General features: G+C 44.0%; 1 protein-coding gene across 5 annotated transcripts in view; it reads left to right on the forward strand.

Moving 5' to 3' along the window:
- Positions 1-22,780, forward strand: part of aff2 (ALF transcription elongation factor 2) — a 540,071-nt gene that overhangs the window by 48,895 nt on the left and 468,396 nt on the right. The window contains exon 1 of one of the 5 annotated variants that reach the window (XM_043705174.2): positions 5,109-5,196. The exons of the other annotated variants lie outside the window; for them this stretch is intronic. The gene's annotated coding sequence lies outside the window, so the exon portion shown is untranslated. Of the gene's footprint in view, positions 1-5,108; positions 5,197-22,780 lie in introns of those variants that run through there. 5 annotated transcript variants of the gene reach the window in all.

Raw genomic sequence — 22,780 nt, forward strand, 5'->3', positions numbered from 1 at the left:
TTCATTGACCAGAAAGTATCTTTGGGAGTGGCATGTTCTGAGATGCACCTCTTCATGTTTGGAGAGTGGATAATTATGCGTTTATTCAGCAAGGTCTCTCATCCTGCAAAAATCCACCTGTATGTTTGGAACAATTCCATCTGAAACCGCCAAGGTGGAAATTGACACAAGCAGATTGTCTGGATTTTCAAGCTCAAGTAAGCTTTGCATGACCAGAAAGGAGAGATCACTTCCAGAGTGAGATGCAACTAAGTGAGTATGTACTTTGGGGAATTCTAGAGGTAATGTGGGAATTCAGTGCAGAGGGATACAGGTGCTTTTTGCTTGGTTTTGTTATGGCTCATAATTTGTAAATTTTATTTTCAAACAGGATAAATTGAAGTGCAGGATCAGGGTTCCAGCACAAAAAAGTGTCATCACAGGTAAACAATAAGTTCATTTTTGGTGATAGCTACCAATTTAGCAATCTCTAATAGGTTAATTTCAGATTGAGGGTAAATAGCAGAAAGATTTACAGGCTACAAATTAAAAGAGCAATATGATTTAAGTTAAGAACTTGGGCCTACAGATAAGGATCAAGAGTGTGGTGCTGGAAAAACACAGCAGGTTAAGCAACTTCTGAGGAGCAGGAGAATCGACGTTTTGGGCAAAAGCCCTTCAGCAGGGAGCCTAGGGGGTGGAGAGATAAATAAGGGGTAGGGGGGAGGTGGGGCTGGGAAGAAGATAGCTGAGAGTGCGATAGGTGGATGACGTTGGGGGTAAAAGTGATAGGTCAGAGAGGAGGGCAGAGCGGATAGGTGGGAAGGAAGATGGACAGATAGGACAGGTCATGAGGACAGTGGCAAGTTGGAAGGTTGGATCTGGGATAAGGTGGGAGGAGGGGAAATGAGAAACTGGTGAAATCCACATTGATGCCATGGGGTTGGAGAGTCCTGAGGTGGAAGATGCGGCGTTCTTTCTCCAGGCATTGGGTAGGTTAGGGAGTGACGAAGGAGGAGGCCTAGGACCTGCATGTCCTTGGTGGAGTGGGGAGGTGGAGTTGTAGTGTTCAGCCATGGGGGGTGTGGTTGGTTGGTGTGGGACCTCCATCCACCTAGTGCACTCTCAGCTACTTTCTCCCCAGCCCCACCCCCCACCCTCCCATTTATCTCTCCACCCCCGAGGCTTCCAACCTCATTCTTGATGAAGGGCGTTTGCCCGAAACGTCGATTCTCCTTCTCCTCGGATGCTGCTTGACCTGCTGCGCTTTTCCAGCACCACACTCTCGACTCTGATTGCTAGTATCTGCAATCCTCACTTTCTCCTAGTTGATTGTTTTATAGTGGGCTCCACTCCTATCTACTCTAAAAATGAATTTCATAGATATTCCACACATTCTCTAGAGGATCTTAATCTTCTGGATTTGGTGATATGTAATGAGGCAGACTTAATTAGGGGGCTAAGGTAAAGGAAACTCAAGGAGGCAGTGACTATAATATGATAGAATTCACCCTGCAGTGTGAGAAGGAGAAGCTGGAATCAGATGCGACAGTATTACAATTGAGTAAAGGGAACTACAGGGCATGAGGGAGGAGCTGGCCAGAGTTGATTGGAGTGATAGACGATCAGGGAAGATGGTGGAGCAGCTATGGCAGGGGTTTCCAGGCCTAATTTGGGAGGCACAGCAGAAAATTATCCCAAGGAAGAAAAAAATACATAAAGGGGAGAATGAGGTAATCATGGCCTACAGGGGAAGTCAGGGAAAGCATAAAAGCAAAAGGAAAAAGCATCTGTTGAGAGATAGATAATTCTTGATTGGTAAGGGGTATAAGGAGAAGGCAGGGGAATGGGGTGAGAAATATATCAGCCATAATTGAATGGCAGAGCAGACTTGATGGCCTGAATGGCCTAATTCTGCTCCTTTACCTTCTGGTCTTAATTTGTGTTTTCTGTAATATGTCCCCAGATCCATATAGATGTATCACTCAGCCTTTGAGGAACAGGATGTTAATCCATATCTTGTCTGACTTTTTTAATGCTGAGTTGCTAATGCTAACGGGCTTAGTGGTTACTCACCAATTAAGCCCAGCTTCCCTTTCAACCCCTAAGCTCTCCTCTTGACAAAGAACTCAAGAAATATGGGCTCAGGGGCTTTTCTTATGTCATTCACAGGATGAGGGCATTGCTGGCCATCCCTAATTGCCCAGAGGGCGCTTCAGAGTCAACCATATTGCTATGGGTCTGGAGTCACATGTAGGCCAGACCAGGTTAAAGGGCATCAGGGCTTTTTGCTTCCTGACAATTGACAACAATTTCATGGTCATCATCAGTCTCTTAAATCCAGACCTTTTGCTGAATTCAAATTCCACAATCTGCTATGGCGGTTTCAACCCAGGTCCCCAGAACTCTACCTGGGTTATGAATTAAGAGAAGCATGATAGTACCACTTAGTCATCACCTCGCCTAACTCTCCTGCTCAGACCCAACCTTAAAGATAGGATAACTTGACTCCACGATCCTACTCTGTCTACAAAAAGAAGATAAAATGCTCGGCTGAACTTGCAGTACCATACTGAGAGATATGTTCAATGGAGACCTATCTACTTTCTGAAGTAATAGATCCCATTGAATGATTTTAGAGATGGTGAGAGACAGTGGGATATCCCTACTGTCTTTCCTAATAGATGTCCCTCAGTTATCAACTCTGAGGCAAAGAATCTGGTGCTTTTCAGTTTGTTGCTCATGGGAACTTGCAGCAAAAACTGCATTTTTCCATATTACAATAATGACCACTTCTCAAAGTACATCATCATTGTTTTCAAAAGGTCAGCCTGAGGTTGTAAAAGGCACTATAGAAATGCAAGTCTTGCCGTGTGACGTTGTCATTCTGTGGAACAAGAATGACAGGCTACCTAGCGTTTTAAGTTCACAACTGAACGGTGATTTTATTGTAGACTTGCTTAACACTGAGCGGATGTAGCTTCATTTACCAAATAATTCATTTTAAAACGCGTTGGAATGAAAGGGCTTTCAAATTTCTCATGGGATATTGAATATTCTATCACCGCTCACATCAGCTTATATATTTTTTATGTCACGATTTATTCCCCAGTTTCAGCGTGCTCATCACACAAAGTAAACTGACAGCCTCGCAAGAAAAATGGGGCAGTCAGTCAAGATCAGGCAGTGTTCCCTCACCATTCAACATTTTGATCAATGTGGTCGTAATTTGAATTTAGCAGCAGAGAGAGAAAGTAACTGACAGTAGCAGGGGTGATAGAATGATAGAAAAGAAATCCAAATGACTGTGGATGGTCTCAATCAGAAACAAAAGCAGAAGTCGCAGGAAAAGCTCAGCAGGTCTGGCAGCATCTGTGGAGAGAAAGCAGAGTTAATACTGCCAGAGCTGCTGTGTTTTTCCAGCAATTTCTGATTTTTGTTTCCTGTAGAATAATAGGTCTGGTCGCCCCTATCTCATGGGCTATACTCCCCCTCCCCGCAACTTCCCAGCCTACAAATCCTGCAGATGTGCAGCAATGAAAATTGGTGATGGATGTGTGAGATGCTTAGAGTTGCAGGAAAGCAAATATCTTGAAGTGTTTTGGAACTGGAGGAGGTAGCAGAGATAGAGCTACACACTTCTGAAATAAAACTGGGAATTACTGGAGACACTCAGCATGTCTGGCAGCATCTGTGGAGAGAGAACAGAGTTCATGTTTGGAGTCCAGTGACCCTTGAAATAACTCTTCAGAGGCCAGTATCCCATCACCAATTGCTTTTTGTTTACAAATGTATAGCCTTGACAATAGGAGCAAATGATTGCAGATGCTGGAATCTGTACTGAAAACAACAAATGCCGGAGATCACAACGGGTCAGGCAGCATTCGTGGAGAGAGAGCAAGTTGACGTTTTAAATCTAGATGACTCTTTGTCAGAGATGAAAAGTGAAAACAAAAAGTGCTGGAACTCACAGCGGGTCAGGCAGCATCCATGTGATTTCCAGCATTTTTGGTTTGCAGCCTTTGATAATAGCACTACCTCTCACTGAGTAAGACATTCCAGAACCTCAATATCCTTGACATTTATTATTTCATAGGAGAAAGTGAGTACTGCAGATGCTGGAGATCAGGGTTGCGAGTGTGGTGCTGGAAAAGCACAGCAGGTCAGGCAGCATCTGAGGAGCAGGAGAATTGACATTTCAGGCAGAAGCCCTTCATCAGGAATGAGGCTTGTGAGCCAAGGGGGTAGAGAAATAAATGGGGAGGGGTAGGGCTCGGGGGCAATCTCAGCTACCTTCCCTCCAGCCACCCCCCCCCTCCCATTTATCTCTCAGCCCCCCCCCCCCCCAACCCGCTCACAAGACTCATTTGTGATGAAGGGCTAATGCCTGAAACATCGATCTTTGATGCTGCCTGACCTACTGTGCTTTTCCAGCACTGCACTCTCAACATTCATTATTTTATGTCAGCCAGGGCTCCTTGATTTGATCAGATGAAGAGTCCCCATCAGGGCACTCATATTCTGTGAGGTTCAGGAAATAATGAGGACTGCAGATGCTGGAAGTCAGAGTTGACAAAATGTGGAGCGGGAAAGTCACAGCAGGTTAGGCAGCATCGGAGGAACAGGAAAGTCGAGATTTCAGGTCGGGATCCTTCATCAGAGCTGGGTACTGAAACGTCGACTTTCCTGCTGCTCCGATGCTGCCTAACCTGCTATGCCTTTCTATGAGATCCACTGGCTAACCCAGTTACAATCACTGTAGTGACCCTTCTTAAGAGAGATGGGGGGTTTGTGAGACCACTGAAGAATCTGAACGTAGGGATGGAGCCATGGTGGAGCAGAGTAGATGGGCTGAATGGCCAGATGGAGCAACCTGTTGCTAATCCAGGTCAGCGAGTGTGACAGGTGATGGGTGTGTGTCATTGGGTGAGAGTTCAGTGGAATTCTGTGGGAGTTGATCCTCAGTACAGGCTGCAGTGTGGGATGTACCAGCAACAGCTTCACTCATTGGCACAGTGTCAGGCTGCAGTCTATCTCCCAAGTTAATTTGACAAACAGTGACACCAGGAGTGAGGGCAGAAGGCAGTCCCGTGACCCGATCAGGTGAGGGGAGGACTGTAGAATGGCAAGGAGGAGGAAATGCAGTCATTTCCTTTGAACCGCCGTGCTTTCAGCCGAAACACAATTTCCCTCTGCTACCGAGTGCTTTAGAACACGGTATGTTACACACTCTCTTTAATTTACCTGCTTTTAAGTCGCGACTCTGGTTAGAAGTGCTGGTTTTGCCTTTGGGGCTGTTGGGGCGCTAGGTGTTTTTGTTGCTGATATAAAAGATGACACATCATGTTATTCTTACTGTGTTTTCAATTGCCTGTGAATATATTCTGAAGCTTTCGTTGTGTCATTGAGGGCGTGGGTTAGTTAGAAGCTCTGGATCAACTCCTAACTGTGATCAGTACACACAACAGCTGAGAAAAGCAAATAATAATTACAGTCAGTGAACCAGTTTGTTCCTACCTGATGTAACAGTTTTTTAAAGGACTTAAGTGACAGTAAGGAAACCCAGGCTTGAATTTGGATATTATATATCTTTAAGCAGAGTGAATTTTTAGCAGGCAAATTTTGAAATAGAATGGCTTATGGAAGGAACAAGATGGAAATTGCGCCTTTTCGATTCACTCCACTGCACATCATCTATTGCAAGAATCAAACCTTCCTCTTTCTTCAAATAAGTGCTACAAGCAAATTGATGCAAACAGGTCCCTAGAGATCAAGGGCAGATTCTCTTGTAGTTTGATCATAGTTTCGAGACCTCGTGAGGAGCAGTCAAAACAAGCTGGAAATCTGGATGTAAAACAGAAAATGCTGGAAACAATCAGCAGATCAGGAAGCATCTGTAGAGAGAGAAGGAAAGTTAATGTTGTGTCATGAGCCAATCTTTAGGTCAATGTTATCTAAACCTGTCAGAATCATTTACACTTCTATCAAATCCCCCATTAATCTCCTTTGTTCCAGCTTCTCCTATCCAACTTTGCAGCCCAAACTCTTCATCCCTGGAATCATTCTCCGAAAGCTGTTTCGCATCCTCTTCCAGAATCTTACATTCTTCTCAAAGTGTAGTGGCTGGAATCGAATGCAACACTTTAGTTGCTTTATCAAGTTCCAATGTAACTTTCCTGCATTTTGCTCAATGTTTCTCTGTATAAAGTCTAAACTCCACATGGCTTTAGAATTGTCCACATAACATGACTTGCCAGATTCAAAGGCCTTTATTAGATGAACCCTTGGAACGTTTCTTCCTGTACACACTTTAACACTTTGCAATTAATTCTATATTTCCTCTCCCAATCCCTTCTGCCAAAATTCATCACTTGACACTTCTCGATGAAAAGTTCCAGTTGCTGTTTCCCTGCCCAGTCTGCTGGCTGACTTTATATTATTTTTCAGTTGATTAGCTTCATTCTCACTGTTTGTTAAATTTGGTATTATCAGCAAATTTTGTAACTGTGCCTGCATTCCAAAATCCATGTCATTTATATATATATCTCAAATAAAAATAAAAGGGTCGTTACACTGACCCTTGATCATCACAGTCTTCCATCCACCAGTCTGAAAAATAACCAGTTACTACTATTTGTTGATTTCTGTCCTTCAGCCAATTTTTTGCTCAAGCTGATACCGACCCTCCTGTGAACCTCAGTTTTGTTAATCAGCCTTATACGTGATTATTTGTTAAACACGTCCTTAAAATCCATGTAGACATTATCCATTGAGATGAGCTTGTCAATGGATAATGTTACTTCTCTGTTACTTCATCAAAAATATTCAATTGGATTAGTAGGCATGATCTGCCCTTTACAAATTGGTCTTGGATCTCTTCAGTGAACTTAAACCTCTCCAGTTGCCTGTTGATTTTTCTCTCTGATTCATGTTTCTATGCCCTTACCCACTGCTGATGTTATCTAGGGAAGCTCTTCCACTTTTCTTGCCCCACTGCCATCGGTTAACTAGGATGCCAGCTTCCTAGATGATTGCTTAATAAGTGTATGCCTTAAGATAATGTAAGTCATCTGCAATGTTTTTTACGTTACAACAATGATTGCGCTACAGCTCAACTTCATTGATTGTAAAACACTTTGGAGATGCCCTGAAGTCACGAATGGCGCTATATAAATGCAAGCTTCTTTCTGTTAACAGTCTTTTACAGATATACTTCATTGCAACATTGTTTACCCAACATTGTTTGCTCCAGGGACATGACTGCTTTTTCTACGTGGCAAATGCGAGTGTTTCTTTCCGTTAAACAGCAGTGAAGTTTGCAATGGCACACCATTGTTATTCCCATATTACCTAGAATTTATTTTGGGCCCTATATTGAAGCTGTATTGACAAAAAATATCATTCTTCATCTCCTGAAATTTCAATTGACGGTTCTGCTCAAAATGCTATGAGACCATTCATTGGTGACTGTTGAAGGTATCAGCTGTGGCTCAAACATTAGAGTTGTTGCCTCTGAATTTGAAGTTTTTGAGTTCAAGTTCCGGAACTTGAAGATAAAGATCTAGATTCACTTTATCGAGGGAATGCTGCGTTGCCACAGTTGCCATCGTTAAGATGTGATGTTGAGCTGTTTGCCCTTTACAGATGGACGCTAAACTCCTGTGATGCTATTTCAACCATTAAAAAGCACTTGAGTAGGCACTTGAAGTGTCATAACACTAGTATGGAAAAGTGGGACTAGTGTAGTTTTTTTTAACAATGCAAGCCTGATGAGCTGAAAGGCCTCTTCCATACTGTATGATTAAAAAGACTGGAGAGTTATTGCCAGTGTCCAGGTAAAGAGACCTAAGGGGCAACTTTTTCACGCAGAGGGTGGTACATGTACGTAATGAGCTGCCAGAGGAAGTGGTGGAGGCTGGTACAATTGCAACATTTAAGAGGCATTTGGATGGGTATATGAATAGGAAGGGTTTGGAGGGATATGGGCCGGGTGCTGGCAGGTAGGACTAGGTTGGATCGGGATATCTGGTTGGCATGGACAGGTTGGACTGAAGGGTCTGTTTCCATGCTGTACATCTCTATGACTCTAATTGAAATATCCCACAATCAACATCACAAAAAAAGTCTGTTTGTGGGATCTTTCTGTGCACATTGAGCTGCAATTTTTCCTACATTACACTTTAGTAGTCCCTCATTGGCTGGAAAGTAATTTTGGTGTGGTGGGGCCATGAAAGGTATTACAGAAAGACCGATTGTTATTTTCCCTTTTTTTGTTGTGTAAGTGGTCATCCACTGGCCTATCAACAAGTGATGTACAGACAGACAGTTGGAACACATGTCTCTGAGTCACTAATGGTGATGGCCATGTTGCTGAACCAGTAACAATTATAGTTTGTGAGTTCATGTTCTGTTTTGACGACTAGCTGGTATTGAGTGGAAAAACATGTGGAAGTATGTGGGCACTTATTACTCATATCCCAAGAGCCACCAAGTTGCATTGCTTTTCAAAGTAAACAGTGTTTATATATTTACCAGGATAGTGGCAGAGTAGAGAGCCTGTAAACATCAGGAAAGACCGAACAGTTTAGAAATTGTTTTGCCTTTCAAGAGAACTGGAAATTGAGGAGTGACAGGCGAAGGGTGTTTGATTGGTGGTGGGGGAGACAAAAATTATGGTTAAAAATATAAGCTAGGTGGGCATAAATCCAAAAGCAAATTCAGTAGAAGTTTATATCCCCCAGAGTGGTTCAAATATGGAACCAGCAGCCAAAAAGAATAGTTGATGCCAATGTATCGATAAATTTCATTGGAAGCTAGATAAGCTCATGAGGGAGAAATGATTGAGGTGATAGTGAGAAAGAAAGGAAGGTCAGAGTATATTCAAATGTCATGTTACAGAACCATTCAGTATAGAAACAGACCCTTTGGTCCAACTTGTCCATGCCATGTCAAAGCTAGTATTGACTAGTTGGGCCGAATGGCCTATTTCTCTGCTGTAAATGCTGTGTTCAAATCAATGTATATCTTTTATCTTCAAGTTTTGGGTTTCCCTCTGTGTTCACACAATTGGAATCATTCTCATTCCCTATCGGTTTCTATCAAATCCTCTATAAGGTTCCCTCTCACGTATCTCTTTTTCTGAGAGAAAAGCTGCATCTTCAGGGTATTGCATCGTTCCTTAATCAGCTTTTCCCGAGCACAGAAGCCGTGAGCTAAACTGTGAACTTTGCCTTAATTTTACTTTTTAAAAATTATTATGTATGACTTCTGTCATTAATGTAGGCGCCATGATGAGGTGACTTATAAAACTATATTTTTCATGTAAAATTTCACATGGCAATAAATTTCTATTCTATTCTATTCTTCTGTTGCTGATAAATGCAGGCCTGCAGTGAATTCACTTTCCCATCAGGGCATTCACAGTATAATTTATCGAAATCCTGGACTTTGAATTCTATTTTGTGCAACTTCCCTTGTTCATATTTCTCTCCATCACCATGATTCTTTTTCTGCATAAATCACTCTCGACCACAACTCCCCTCACAAGCATGCATACATTCTGTGGCTCCATTCTGCATTTAATATCCATGCCTTGTCTGTGAAGCTTCCCTTTAAATCTTATATCGTCTTCCAGAGGTCCTGGGAGCTCATCAGAGCAGACAAGACATCATTCGCTGTGCCAGTGATGTATTGCGGTGCTTGTGTGGCACCAAGTCTTTGCAGTCATCCTCAACGAAGCCTAGTGCTATGACAGCTCTGTTTGAGGATCTGTGAAAAGTTCTGGGAAATAAAGACTCTTATACGAACGTTTAAAGAACAGATTACAAATGTTGCAAATTAAAATGGCATTAGCGGATAGATACATGGGGTGGGGTGGGCGTTTATTTTCTCTCTGATGGAAACAGAGGAGGTTAATGGTTTGAACACCTCGGCACAAAGGAATAGGACATTCAGCCATTTAATTAGATTACGACTGCCCTATAGGACACCTACATTATGGAAACAGGGCCATTGAGTCAGCACCAACCCTCTGAAGGTCATCCCACCTAGACCTCTACCCTACCACCTTATTTCCCATGGCTAATCCACCTAGCCTGCACATCCCTGGACACTATGGGTAATTTACCATGGCCAAACCACCTAACTTGCACACCTTTGGACTGTGGGAGGAAACCAGAGCACCCAGAAGAAGCCTTTGCAGGTTGGAATTGAACCCAGGTCCCTGGTGTTGTGAGGTAACTGTGCTAACCACTGAGCCCCCGTGCCGCCCTATACTTTGACATGGTTTTGCTCGACCTAACAAAAATCCTTTTGTCCCAATGTTGAAATTTTCAGAATTAGCCTCCAGTTTCAATGGCATTTTGGGGGAAGGGGTTACAGAATTCCACTGCCCCTTTTGTGAAGTTCTTTGAGATACTGCCTGCACATGACTCAGCTCTAATGTTAAGAAGATGTCACATCGTCCAGACTCAGCTCCCAGAAGAAATACTTCCTCACTGTCTGCCCAAGCAGTTGAGTTTGTCAGCTCTATCTGTATGGTATAGGCATAAGATTAACAGTTAAATAGTATTGTATGAGACACAGTAGGCCTGGATTTTCTGATCAGCGTTGTTATAAAGCAGAGGAAAATGCCACCAGCATTGTCATAATATCCAGTGGAAAGATTAGGCTCATCTCTGGAAACCATGGCAATATCCTCTGTGGAATGAAACTGGTTAGCGTTAAATAACCTTGTGTGAAATTGATATCTTGAAGTCTCACTTGGGAGAGCTGAAAGGGATGAGCCCATAATCCCAGTGTGGAAAAAACCCCTATGGCTTCACTGGGAGTAATTACTTCTTGTTGGAACCAGAAGAGTATGGGAGCTGCATGTACAATGTCTGTCTCGATTAGAATAATTTCCTTTATTCTTTTGTGAAATGTAGGCAAGGACAGCATTTGTTGCTGTTCCCTTGAACTGAGAGGTATGGCTATGGGCTCTGTCAGAGTCAACCTCCATTGTTGTAGGTTTGGAGTCACATGTAGGCCAGACCAGAAGATTTCCTTCTCTAAAGATGGGTTTTTAGATTGGATTAGGTTCCCTATAGTGTGGAAACAGGCCCTTCAGCCCAACAAGGGGGCAGCACAGTGGCTAGCACTGCTGCCTCACAGCACCAGGGTCCTAGGTTCGATTCCAACCTCGGGTTACTGTCTGTGTGGAGCTTGCATGTTCTCCCTGTGTCTGTGTGGGTTTCCTCCGGGTGCTCTGGTTTCCTCCCACAATCCAAAGATGTGCAGGTCAGGTGAATTGGTCATGCTAAATTGCCCATAGTGTCAGGTGCATTAGTTAGAGGGAAATGGGTCTGGGTGGGTTACTCTTTGGAGGGTCAGTGTGAACTGGTTAGGCCGAAGGGCTTGTTTCCACACTGTAGGTAATCTAATCTAATATAAAGTCCACACTGACAACCAATACTAGTCTCCATGTTTACCGTCTGAGATGAGCTTCCAATTCCGGATATCTGGAGTCACAGGGATAAGAGGGGTTTGGGTGGGATGCTATTCAGAGGATTGGTGCAGACTCGAAGGGCTGGATGGCCTCTACTTGCATTGTAGAGATTCCGTGATTCTATACATTAATTGAATTCAAGTTCTATTCATGACCATGTATCCAGACTGAGTATCTCTATTATTAGTCAGGATGAGAGTGGTGCTGGAAAAGCACAGCAGGTCAGGCAGCAGCATGAGGAATCCTGATGAAGGACTCCTGCCCAAAACGTCAATTTCCTTCCTCCTCGGATGCTGCCTGACCTGCTGTGCTTTTCCAGCATCACTCCAATCTTGACTCTGGTTTCCAGCATCTGCAGTCCTCACTTTCACTTCTCCACTATTAGTCCAGTGACAAACCCACTTAGCTGCCATCTCTCATACCGTCTATAATAGAATCACAAAGGATCACCTGTTAACGAATGACACCATTTGGCCCATCAAGTATGTGTTGACTCTTTGAAAAACATATCCACTCGGTCTCATCCCACCTGGTCTTCAGCCTCATGTTGCAAATGTTCCTTTTGCAAAGATTAATCCAATTCCCTGTGGAAAATTAAATCTGCTTCCACTGTCCTTTCCAGCAAAGTGTTCCAGATGACTGGAACAAAAAAAAACGTCCTCATCCACCCACTCTGGCTTTTGCCAATTATCTTGAATCTGTGTCAGTTCGTTACCAACTGCTCTGCTGTAGTGGAAACAGAGTCTAATTTTGGCAATGCAAAAAGTAAAAGTAGTAAACAGTCTGTCACCTGGTTTTACTTCTGCAATTTCATATGATTTAGAGTTAGATTGTGTGGGGGAAAATTTCAGTATTAATTGTGATTATGTAGCTCCCGTGTAAGTTGAGTTCAGCTGGTTGAAAGCCAAGAAGGAGTTTGTCTTCTGTTTGTTTTGGAAGGACTAGTATTTAAGAACCAAATTGCCAGTTCTCAAGCCAGATATATTTACTCAAGCTGTGGGTGGAATCTTCTGGTCAAAGAGATGGTAAGCTTGGGTGTGAGAAGGGCATTTGATTACGCAGGATAGTGGCATTACAGAACTTAGCCAGATTCTCACCTCTGCCTGAATTACATACTAGGCCCAATTGCCAGTACGAACCTGCATGTGATTGTGTGGGCTCACCGCGGAGGTGAGTGAGCCTGCCCTTATGATTCCGAGGAGAGCACAGGACCTGGCATCGGCTGCTGCACCGACAGAGATGAAGTAGGTGAAAGATGGTGCCTGGCGATCGCCAACTTCTTCGATTGGATCTGGTACTGGTGGTGGTGAAGCGGTGGTGGAGTTGGGCCCAGCAGCAAGAGATGCGACTCTGATGGTGGTTGGTCTGATGCAGGTAGCAGCAAGGTGGTGGTGGCAGAGTTTCAGCCCAGCGGTGAAAGATGGCAACTGAGGATTGGCGACTTTGCGGTTGGGTTCAGTGTGGAGGAGAGGCGATGGCACAGGCATCATTGATGTTGATAAACTGGTTTCGGGCTGGCTCAGTTTCTTTCTTCTCTTTCTTTTTCACAAACAAAGCATTCCACTGTACTTAGGTACATTTGACAATAAATCATATCCTCTCTCCCTCCCTCCCTCCATCCTTCTGGATCACTTGGAGGACCTCCTTTACCCAAGCGAGTCAATATCCAGGTGGTTTAACAAAGAACAAAGAAAATTTACAGCCCAGAAACAGGCCCTTCAGCTCTCCAAGCCTAAGCCTATCCAAGTGTACTGTCTAAACCTGTCGCCCAATTCCTAAGCATTTGTATCTCTCTGCTCCCCACCTACTCATTCATCTGTGAAGACGCATCTTAACTGAATCTACCATGCCTGCCTCTACCACCTCTGCTGGCAACGCATTTTAGACACCCAGCACCCTCTGTGTGAAGTACTTGCCGCATGTACCCCCCTTAGACTTTCCACCTCTCACCGAGAAAGCATGACCTCTTGTTATTGAATCCTTCACCCTGGGAAAAAGCTTGTCTCTATCCACCCTTCATGATTTTAGACAACAGAGTCAGGCTATCCAACTGGTAAACCATCATGAACAGGTCAGTATGGGGTGAAGGTGGGAGTAGCGGTGTGCTGTTTATTCAATATCCATAGAGAAGATGGGTATGAGATGTCTTTTAAAACCATTGCAGTCCTCTGAGTGTAGGGAAACTCACATTGCTGGTAGGGAAGGAATTCCACAATTTTCACCCAGCCACGTTGAAAGAATGGTGCAGTATTTCCAAATCAGGATGACGTGGTTTGGAGGTGAACTAGAATGTAGTGGTGTTCCCATGTGTCTGCTGCCCTTGTGCCTCAAGATGGAAGAGTTTTGAAGATGCTGCTGGATGAGCCTTGCTGAGTTGTTGCAATAAATCTTGTTGACAACATACATTGGTGGTACCATGTCAGTGATGAAAGAATTAACTGTTGTAGGTCATAGATGAGGTGCCAATCAAATGGACTGCTTTGACTTGGGTAGTGTTGGGCTCCTTGAGTGTTGTTGGAGCTGCACCCAGCTAGCAGAGAATATTCCATCACATCCCTGACTTGTGCCTTGTAGGTGGTGGGATAGTCTATGGGGAGACAGAAGGTGAGTCACCCATTGCAGTATTCCTATTCCCGACCTGCTGTTGTAGCCATTATATTTATAGTGCGGGAGGTTGTTTGGTTTTGGCAGTGGTAATAGCATTGAATAAAAAGGGGTGGCGGTTAGACGCTCCTTCGTTGGTGATAGTAATTTCCTACATTTGTGTGGTGGAAATGCTATTTACCACTTGTTAGCCTAAGCCTGAATATTGTCCAGGTTTTGCTGCATTTGGACATGGACTGCTGCAGTGTCTGAAGATTCATGAATCGTGCTGAACATTGTGCAAACATCCTCACTTCTGACCATACGATGGAGTGAAGTTCATTGAAGCAGCTGAAGACGATTGGGCCCAGGGTATTACCCTGAGGAACTCCTGCAGAGATGTTGCTGGAGCTTAGCTGACTGACCTCCAGAAATCACAACCACCTTCGATGTACCAGCTATGACCCTAATCAGCAGAGAGCTTTCCTTTTGATTCCCACTGACTCAAGTTTTGCTAGGGCTCCTCAATGCCACACTCAATCAAGGGCAGCCGCTATTTGGAATTCAGCACATTAGCCCTATTTGAACAAAAGCTACAATGAAGGCAGGAGCTAAGTGGCCATGGCAGAGCCTGAACTGAATGTCAGCAAGCAGGTTATTACTGACCAATGCCTGTCTAGATGATGGCCTGTTCAATCAGATTGATGCTGATTGGGAATGGACTGATAGGGCAGTAACGGGACAGCTTGAATTTGGTCTACTTTTTGTTAAAAGGACACACCTGGGCAGTTTTCCACGTTGTCAATTGGTGTAGGTATTAGAACAGGTTTCCTTGGGGTGCAGCAAGTTCTGGAGTATCAGGCTTCAGTCCTATTGTTGGAATGTTGTCAGGGCCTTTTCAGTATCCAGTGCCTTCAACCCTTGATTGATGTCATGGGGAGTGAATCGAACTGGCTGAAGACTGGTATCTGTAATGATGGGGACCTCAGGGGGAGGCCAACACAGATCATGCGCTGGGTATTTCTTGCTGCAGTTAGAAGCATATGTTTTGGTCTTGCCTTTTTGATGACAGCTGTACTTTGTGGAGACTCTTCCTCCTGTTAGGTGGTTAATTGCCCACCCTGTGCATGACTGAATGTGGCAGCACTGCAGTGCTGATCCATCGGTGGTGGGAGAGCCACTTTCTTGCTGCTTCTGCAGTTTGTCATTCACGGTAGTCCTGTGGTATAGAATCACCAGGCTGGATGCTTCATTTTATAAGTGCTCCTCTTGACTTGTGTTTCACACTCTTCATTGAACTAGAGGCAATCCATGCGTTTTGGTGGTGATTATACCATGCCTTGAGGTTACAGAGTGTGGTTGAATACAAATTCGTATTGTCCCACACTGCCTCATGGATGCCCAGTCTTGAATTGTTAGATCTGTTTGAAGTTTGTCCCATTTAGCACGATGATAGTGCCACACAGTACGGTGAAGAGTGTTCTCAATGTGAAGGTGGGAATTTGTCTCCACAAGGACTGTTCTGTGGTCATGCTTACTGTTGGTTTCCTCACCACCTTCCACAGACCCAATCTAGCAGCCACATATTTTCAGACTCATCCAGCTCACTCAGTGCATGCTGCTGCCAAACCTCTCTTAGCGATGGACATTTTCCTGCTACAATTCATTATGTACACTTGCCACCTTCAGTGCTTCCTTCAAGTACCATTCAAAATGAACGAGTACTGATTCATCAGCTGAGGGATGATGCTACGTGGCTATCAGCAGACAGTTTCCTTGCCCATGTTTAACCTGAAGCCATGAGACATCATGGGGTCCAGAGTCAATGTTGAGAACTTCCTCCTTACTGTATGCCACCACCTATAGTGGGTCTGATCTGTAATGCTGTACATGTTTTAGGAAGGAGAACTGTAGAATTTACATAGAATCCCTACAGTATGGAAACAGGCCATTAGGCTCAACAAGTCCATGCCGACCCTCCGAAGAGTAACCCATCCAGACCCGTTCTCTACCCTATTACTCTACATTTAGCCCTGACTAACATCCCTGAACACTATGGGCAATTTAGCATGGCCAGTTCACCTAAGCTGCATATCTTTGGATTGTGGGAGGAAACTGGTGCACCCAGAGGAAACCCACACAGACACGGGGAGAATGTACCAACTCCACATAGACAGTCGCCCAAGGCTTGAATCGAACCAGGGTCCCTGGTGCTGTGAGGCAGTAGTGCTAACCACTAAACTACCATGCTGCCCTATTTGACAGTACCGTTGTCACTTCCTATGCTGAGGTTAGTGTTGGCTGGTGCATCTGGTTTGATTTCTTCGTTTTATACAACTGAGTGGTTTGAAGGGCTTATGCCCAAAACGTTGACTTTCCTGCTCCTCGGATGCTGACTGACCTGTTGTGCTTTTCCAACGCCGCATTTTTGACTGGGGCAATTGAAGGCAGTTAAGAGGGAGCCACAGTGCTCTGAGTCTAGAGTCACATATAGACCAGGTAAGGATGACAGATTTCCTTCCCAAAAGGGCTTTAGTGAACCACAAGGGTTTACCACCGGTGGTTATGTGGTTGTCACTAGACTCAACTTTAATGACAGATATTTTATTGCAATCAAATTTAACTATCAGCCCCCTTGGAATTTGAACCATTTGACTAGTTAACATTACAGCTGAGAGTCTTCCCTTGCTGCTGATTCCCCTTCACAGCCTCAGCTCCAGAAGACACTCCCTTATGAAATGCATTTATGTGATCCCTTGGTCCTCAGGATGTTGGATGTTCTCCTAGCAGCAGCTACTGCCTTCCACATGGTACTGAGTTTGGGAACCACCAGCCTCTGATTGGGAACGGCTGCTGGTTTTCAACAAAGGACCCACTGCTTCCTTCTGAACAGCTGATTGTCAGAAAATGTAGGTAGCCTCGCTGTGAAAGGTCAGCTCTGGTGCTTTGTCACTTCTTGGAGAAAGTGAGGTCTGCAGATGCTGGAGATCAAAGTTGAAACTTTATTGCTGGAACAGCACAGCAGGTCAGGCAGCATCCAGGGAACAGGAGATTCGACGTTTCGGGCACAGGCCCTTCTTCAGGAAAGGAGGGAGGTCCGTTGCTGGAGGCTGCGGATTTGTTGCAGGTACTGGTAGTCCTGGTTGGGTCCAAATTGTGTTGGTCTGAAGGTGATCTGGAGTCCATGGGGGATCAGTCGGTTCCGTAGGCAGGTGCTGAGAAAGGAGATATGGCTGTGGTAACGAGTCTGCTTCAGAATATGGCTGAAGAGCTTCTGTGCAGAGGAGATGACCTGGGGTGTGCAGTGAGAGAGGGACTCACTGAGATCTTTGTAGAGAGAGGCAGAGAGCTTCTTCAAGGAAGGCATCCTTGTAAGAGGATTCGCAGTAGGTTGAAATCTTCGAGGAGAAAGTGAGGTCTGCAGATGCTGGAGATCAAAGTTGAAACTTTATTGCTGGAACAGCACAGCAGGTCAGGCAGCATCCAGGGAACAGGAGATTCGACGTTTCGGGCACAGGCCCTTCTTCAGGTCACTTCTTAGCAAGCAAGTAAGTAATTGATGAGGAGCGAAGATTTCGCCTCTTGTCTCAGTTGGCCGTGCTTTCCCTTCCATGTTAGAAGGTTATGGGTTCAAGTCTCACTCTCGAAGACTTGAATCCAAAATGTAGGATGATCTCCAGGACTGTACCTCACATCATGGTCTTGTTGGGTTAGACACAAAACTAAAGCATAGTTGCTCTCTCATTGCCATGGGATCTTGCCCTCTCATAGTACCATGGGATCTTGACGTTTCATAGTGCCATGAAACTTGATGTCTCATAGTGCCATGTGATCTTGCACTCTCAGTGCCATGTGATCTTGCCCTCTCAGTGCCATGGGATCTTGCCCTCTCAGTGCCATGTGATCTTGCCCTCTCAGTGCCATGGGATCTTGCCTATCTTGAAGAAAAACAGGGAATTTATCCTTGTTGTTCTCACCAGTATTTATCCCTTAATCAACATCACTGGAAATAAAACCAGATAAATCTGGTCATTATTATCTTGCTCGGGAGGTAGGTTAGCTAACTAAATAAAAACCGAAAGAACTGTGGATGGTGTAAATCAGAAACAAAAACAGAAGTTGCTGGAAAAGCTCAGCATCTGTGAAGAGAAGTCAGAGTTAACAGTTTGGGTCTGGTGACCCTTCCTTAGAACTGATGGTAGCTAGGAAAATGTTGGCTTATATGTCTGTAACTAAAGTTAGCTTAGTTGGCTGAATGGCTGGTTTGCGGTACAGGGTAAAGGCAACAACGTAGGTTCAACTCTCGCACCAGCTGAGGGTACTGTGAACGACTCTCCTTCTCAATCCCTCTCCTCAACTGAGGTGTGATGAACCTCCAGTTTAACAGTTACCAATTGTCTCTCTCCCTCTCTCTCATGCGACAGCAGCCTGGGGTCCACTAAGACAATGGTGACTTTACTCTTATCTTGATGTTTGGCACAGCTTGTGAAGCATTAGTTGGCTGCTATTTTCTCGATGTTACACTTCAAAAGTGTGTCATGGTTGACAGAGTGTTTGGGACAACCTGAGTTTGTGAAAATTGCAAATATAAATAAATGCAAATATTTTACTTACATGATGGTAACTAGGAAAATGGTGGCTAGGGACACACAGCGGCTCAGTGGTTAGCACTGCTGCCTCGCAGCACCAGAGACCTGGTTTTGAATCCAGCCTCAGGCGACTGTCTGTGTGGAGTTTGCACATTCTCCCTGTGTCTGTGTGGGTTTCCTCCCACAGTCCAAAGATGTGCAGGTTAGGTGAATTGGCTGAGCAAAATTACCCATAGTGTTCAGGGATGTATAGGTTAAGTGCATTAGTCAGGGGTAAATGTAGAGTAATAGTGTAGGGGAATGGGTCTGGGTGAGTTATTCTTTGGAGGGTCGGTGTGGACTTGTTGGGCCAAAGCTTCCACGCTGTAGAGATTCTATGATTTGTAAACATTGTTCTCTCAAAACGATGATTATCTTTTGCTTATGTCAGCCACTCGCCTTGTTAGAAAATGAATTGTCACAAAAAGGTGAAAGTCAGGAAGATAGATTGGACAAGTTGAAGGCCTGGAGAGAGGAAGGCTGAGAAGAGACCTGATTGAGGTTTTCAAAAATTGTGACTGGGTTGGGCAGAGTAGTTAGGGCAAAGCTGTTTCTGCTTGTAACAGAAACAAAAAATGAGAGGGGCATAGATTTAAAGTGATGTGCAAGCAAAGCAAGAGTGATGTAAGAAAAACCTTTTTTTATGCAGTGAGTTATTTCCTTATTTTAGTTTTTTATTTCTTTGTTTTTATACTTTAATGCTAAGAAGACTAGTGCTGAACGTTTTAACTTAGTTCCAGAAATAGAAGAATGAAGAAATAAGATGTTTTATCAAGGTACTGGTGCCATGTATGGTGACCCTGTACATTTTTTTCTGTCCTCTTGCACCCCGTCCTTGAGTACATGTGACAATAAAATTCAATCTAGTTAGGCTGTGGAATGCACTGCCTGGAATGTGAAGGAGGCAGGTTCAATGGAGGCATTCAAGATGGGCATTGGATGTCATTGCTAATTAAATAAAAAGTCATGTCGGAATATGTGGAAAAAGCAGGCGGTAATAGAATTGGACTAGATAATAGATTCAGTGCAGATAAGATAGGCTGAATGGCCTGTTTCTGCACCATAATAATTTTTTTTTGATTCTGTGGAGTTGTCATAATTCAGAATGTTTTGCCAACATTCCAAAAGGCAGTTTGTTGAGGATATGGAAGGTATAAGGCTACAGAAAAAAAGCCGGGGAGGGGACCTATCAGCTAGTAGAGGCTTGATTAGAAACAAAAAACCTGCAGATGCTGGAATCCAAAGAGTACAGGCAGGAGGCTGGAAGAACACAGCGAGCCAGGCAGCATCAGGAGGTGGCGAAGTCAACATTTCGGGTATAACTTTTCTTCAGGACTGAGTAGAGACTTGATGGTTTAAATGCCAATCATTTGTGCTGTAGTCTCCTATGATCCAAAGTTGGAGTAGCTCAATGGCTGATGAAGTATCCCTTCTGACTTATTTCGCCAAAGGCCTGACTATCCAACCTACAGTTACAACTGTCAATGGGAAGGAATGCAGATAAGCAAATAAACTGTCGGCATTTTAGTCTTTCACACTTTGGGTCGTAAAAGATTTGCATCAGTGCACCTGGAACATTTATAAGATGAATGCCCTGGGGGTTGGTGGTTAAGGAAGTGATCTCATGTTACAATTGCTGAGACAGCTTTGAACAGTGTCAAAATCTGAACAGAAATTTGCTCACCAGTAAATTTGCCCAAAGTTAAGCTTATATGAGCTTGTTGTAGGTTTCAAACAAATAGAATTTCAACAGTATCGCTAACTTACATTTGTGTGGTGCCTCTGACATAGGAGGAAGCTCCAATGCACTCTGCAAGGACTTTGACGTTGAGCGCAAAGACGGAAACCTCTCAAATGGAGACAGGTTACTTGGTCAACACGGTGGTTTATAGGTTTCACCTTTGAGGAAGGGGAGGGGCTGAACTCAAGAAGAGATTTGGGAGGCAATGCTGGGGTTTGTGCCTGACAACTGAAGATATGGCCACAAACTGTGGAATGTAAAGAGGATAAATGCGCAAGAGGTCAAGCTGGGAAGGACAAAGGTTGAGATTTTGAGCTCCATGCAATGTGTTTGGGGCAGATATCTTCAGGTGTGACTGAAACCCCAACCCCCCATCAGTAATGAAGCCCACCAGATTAATCTCCAATTGGCCACTGGCAGGCTTGAACGGCATGATGGTAATTGCTTTTAGTTTTTGGGTTTCACAGAGTTGGGGTTGTGGTGGAGGAGGGGGACCCAGACAAGGAGAGGGGTGTGGCCAGCTCTTTTACCCACCCCTCCCCATTTCCCAACCCACCCAGGCTGACGGCAAATGGTGCCCTCTCTCTCTCTGACATGGAGATTGCCATGGTTTCTCAGCTGGGCAAAAGACTATATTTCTCATGTGCCAAGGTCATTAGGCTAGTGGTGAGTTGAGGCCCTTAACTGGCTTAATTTATGCATTAATGTGGCAGTGAATCACGAAAGCCTTTTCATCCAGTATTTAATTGCTGAGGAGGAGGAAAGGAGGCAGGGTTAATTTACCAAATTTGTTTGTCTTATTTTGTCTCCTCCCCATCGGGGGTAATTGCACCCATAGTTTTCTGGAGGCATAAAGGGCCAAATAAAGTTTGAGATAAAACAGCACAGAAAATAGCTCTCAAAGTGGACGTTAAATGTGATGTAAATTGTCACTATTGTAAGACAGTTGTACTTATTGCACAAAGTTATCATTTTTTTGTTAATGAAACAATCTGTTGGGTTGTTAAGTTATATTGGACATTTTTGCGAGAGTTTTTTTTCTGTATTTCCTTAACTGCTTTGTTCTTTTTGTCCTGTTTGGTGCTCCGTTACTCATTGCATTAGCACTAAGGGAGACTGTGCAACATTGTGATTGTGTCACTGGGCTAATAGAGTCATAGAGATGTACAGCATGGAAACAGACCCTTTGGTCCAACTCATCCATGCCGACCAGATATCCCAACTCAATCTAGTCCCACCTGCCAGCACCTGGGCTAATAATCCAGTATTCCAGTCTAATGCTCTCAGGACACAGGTTTGTGAAGCTTAAATGTAAGAAAATGTCTGGAATTAAAGCCAGTCTCTTGGTTTTGTTTTATTCATTTATGGGATGTGGGTATTACTAGCTGGGCCAGTATTTATTGCCATCCCTAATTGCCCAGAGGGCAGTTAAAAGTCAACCACATTGCTGTAGGTCTGGAGTCACATGTCGGCTTGGATTTGCATGTAGGCCAGACCAAGTAAGGATGGCAGTTTCTTTCCCTACAAGACATTAGTCAACCGGGTGGATTTTTCCACCAATAGATTCATGGCCATTAATAGACTCTTAATTCCAGATTTTTGTTAGTGGAATTCATTCCACCATCTAACATGGCAGGATTTGAACCTAGGTCCCAGAACCTTGGCTGTGTCTCTGGGTTAAGAATCCAGCGATAATAACAGTAGGCTGTTACCTTCCCGTGTCACTGAGTAATTATTGTTAAAAACCTATGTAGTTCACCAATGTGCTTTTATGGGATGGAAATCTATGGTCTGGCCCACATGTGACTCCAGACCCACAGCAATGTGGTAGACTCTTAACTGTCCCCTCAAATGGCCTCATTGGACGATGGTTCTCCACTGATGTGGCAGGAACATTTGTACGAGGATAAGGAAATTCTGTTTCATCTTTAATGACTGAAACCAAAATTAAACAAGAACTTGTGAAGATTTGCAGGTGGTCCTCTCACCAGTTCTTCCCCAGATCAAAAGGCTTTGCAACTCGCCAGCAAGCCCAGGTTTCCCGCTCACCAGATATATTGCAATTTATTCTGTTATGTTTTGCTCTGACCCATTTAATTTCAATGATGGATCAGTTCCATGAGCATGCGGAACAGCTTTAGGGCCTTGAATGGTTACAAATAGTTGAGTTGAGCAGACTTTGAAAATGTATCATTATGCAACGTGAGTCATTCACCCATTTGCTTGTTCTTTAGCTTGTTGGATGCACTATTTTACAAACCTCTCTGGTAAGTCTGTAACCAGAGTAAATGCATGTAATTGTGATGTTTATGAGCAATCAATTCAGCTGAAAGAAGTGGGAATGCTGTGGAATTGTTTATCTCA

The sequence above is a fragment of the Chiloscyllium plagiosum genome, unplaced genomic scaffold (genome assembly GCF_037043375.1).
Source record: "Chiloscyllium plagiosum isolate Xiang-an unplaced genomic scaffold, Cpla_swu_hap1 HiC_scaffold_11, whole genome shotgun sequence".
In the NCBI taxonomy this organism is placed as follows: domain Eukaryota; kingdom Metazoa; phylum Chordata; class Chondrichthyes; order Orectolobiformes; family Hemiscylliidae; genus Chiloscyllium; species Chiloscyllium plagiosum.